Source organism: Oncorhynchus tshawytscha, linkage group LG30, assembly GCF_018296145.1.
Source record: "Oncorhynchus tshawytscha isolate Ot180627B linkage group LG30, Otsh_v2.0, whole genome shotgun sequence".
Lineage (NCBI taxonomy): Eukaryota > Metazoa > Chordata > Actinopteri > Salmoniformes > Salmonidae > Oncorhynchus > Oncorhynchus tshawytscha.
In genome coordinates, this window is record NC_056458.1 from 440,591 (window position 1) to 443,562 (window position 2,972).

A 2,972-nucleotide genomic window follows, 5' to 3' on the forward strand; every position below is an offset into this window, starting at 1 on the left:
GAACTCGGAAATTTCCAACTTGCTAACTGGTTATCGTTATACACGTGCTGCGTTCAATCAGTCAGCAAGTCGAACATTTGAGTTCCCTAGATCCGACTAGTAGTTGAACGCAGCAAACGTTATTAGCGCTCAGCAGTTGGATGGAGCCGAAAACTGTACAGAGACATTCGCGTCACTGCTTTCTCTCCAATTGTGTGATTGCGGCCCTCAATTTGGGGCGTTCCTGTATGTGGGAATTACTACGTCTGCTGTGTTCCGGAGTCCTAGTTTAAAAATGGTAAAAAGTAAAGAAGAGCTCCTGCAGATGCAGGAATACCCACATGCAGGAACGCCCCAAATTGCTGGCCGCAATTGCACCCGTCTGCTTTTGCCAATTTGCTCCAAAATCGTGTAATTTCAATTCCGGTTGTTTCTTGATGTGGGCCTTCACCAGGAAACGCCCACTGGTGCCTGCCATTGGTCAGTAGTGATGGGCATTCCGGCTCTTTTCAGTGAGCCGGCTCGTTCGGCTCAGTTCACCAAAAAGAGCCAGCACGTTTAGCTCCCAAACGGCTCTTTAAAAAAATATGTTTTGTATTTTTTCAAGTCAAACCGTTTGCGATAGTCAAACTATGATTTGTGTTAAAACAATTCTAATTAAATTCTTAAATGAAATCATACCCTACCTTAACCACAATGTATTTAAAAATGCATTGGTTTATGAAAAATAATGCTAGTAAACATTTGCATTTAAAGTATAACTTTTTAATATATAAAAACAAAGTGCATATAAATCTAACAAATGAAAACGAATACAATCTGAACAACATAAAATAATGTTGCACTATATCAAAGAAAAATCATGTGCAAAACTGCAGCATCCCACTTACAACATTAAACGGGTCCCTCTTTTCTCTCTCTTCTTTATTGCCATGTTATAACCAGCAGCACACAGCAATGCTGACCATATTTAGCTTTTATGAGAGATTTGCATTCAGAAATGCAAGCTGCCTCACTTTTCAGGGGCTGATGCGGTTTCTTCTCTCAGTAATTATTTGTCCCGTTTTCGAAAAGACCCTCTCCGAGGGAATGGATGTGGCCACTATGCAGTCTCCCTCTTTGAATGAGATAATTATATTCATATACATCTTTTGATTATTCATATCTTAATCTTTTAAATATTTGTATAAATAGTTTCGACTCTTCTGATATGCGAGCCGGCTCCCAACGTTCACCTACAAGACCGGCTCTTAGAGCTGACTCGTTCGCGACCGACCCATCGCCATTGGTCAGTTCCTGCACAGTCCCGTGCAGTTGATATCAAGGAGCCTTCTCGATTTACAATGTTTAAAAATAACTCGTTTTAAAGCAATAGTTTAGATGTCATACTTTGCATGAATGTCTGTGGATGGGGGTTATTGATACTTTCAGAAGGCACTGTATGAGTGTAATATAATTGCTTAACTTACAGTGCATTCGGAAAGTATTCAGACCCCTTCACTTTCTCCACATTGTGTTATGTTCCAGCCACAGGACGTTGGCGGAACCTTAATTGGGGAGGATGGGTTCGTGGTAATGGCTGGACTGGAAATTATGAAATGGCATCAAATACATCAAACAAATGTTTTCCATGTGTTTGAAGCCATTCCATTTGCTATTATTATGAGCCGTTCTCCCCTCAGCAGCATCCACTGGTTGCAGCATTATTCTAAAATGGATTAAATAATTTGTTTTCCTCAAAGAAAAAACGGGTTTTTATACATTTTTTGCAAATAAAAAAAATAGAAATAGCTTATTTACAGAAGTATTCAGACCCTTCGCTATGAGACTCGAAATTTAACTCGGGTCCATCCGGTTTCCATTGATCATCCTTGAGATGTTTCTACAACTTGATTGGAGTCCACCTGGGGTAAATGTAATTGATTGGACATGATTTGGAAAGGCAAAAACCAAGCCATGAGGTAGAAGGAAGTGTGCGTAGAGCTCCGAGACAGGATTGTGTCGAGGCACAGAGCTAGGGAAGAGTACCAAAACATTTCTACAGCATTGAAGATCCAAGAACACAGTGGCCTTTATCATTATTTTTTAATTACATTTTTTTTTTACCCTTTTCTCCCCAATTTCGTTATATCCAGTTGGTAGTTACAGTCTTGTCCCATGCACCTATTCTATGAGAACATTTCCTATTGGTACTCTGGAGTAGCCTTGGTAAAAGTGACTCTGCAAAATATCCTAAGAGTGTATTCAGTATATAGACACACTGTAGCTATATAGGCAAAACTGACCCCCAAAAATATGGTAATGAATGATTTACAATTTGTGATTCAAAGCCTGATATGGTACTAAATATCTCTCGTCAGCGTTGTTGAAAAAAACCCACTGAAAAAACAACAATTATAACATATCAACCCGTGGTGAACAGGCAGACACATTTTTTTCTGCTTGTAATGAAGTGTTTTTCACCACATAGAACGTATTGTCAGTTAGCCTACACACAGAGCTGCATGATGCCATTGTTCTCCACCTCAATCCATGGAAACTGGGTCCTGTACTTTACTCGTCTTCAGTACTGACACAGCAGCCCTATGGGAAAGTATTGTTCAGGCTGATACTGGGTTACTGCAGACTTAGACAGTCTTGGGCTACAGTTCAAAGTTTTTACCCAGTCACAACCAGTCTGAAGAAGAAGAATTCACACAAGTGTTGTGTCTGGACTATCATTAAATGTGAAGACTGTATCTTATCAAATCAATTCTCTATGTGTAATTTAATTACGCAATTAAACTAATCATGCAACTTCAATTACCTAGGAAGTCAGGGCACCACAGGAATATGTTGTTTATAGAGTTTTAATACCCGAATATAACTCAGATATTTTCTTATCGAGTACAGTCTTGTATTCATGTATTTTATTACCTCATCAGTTCTCATTACTGAACGTCGCAAACCCTTGGATGAACCCTAGCCTCCATAATGAATCAGCGATATACAAA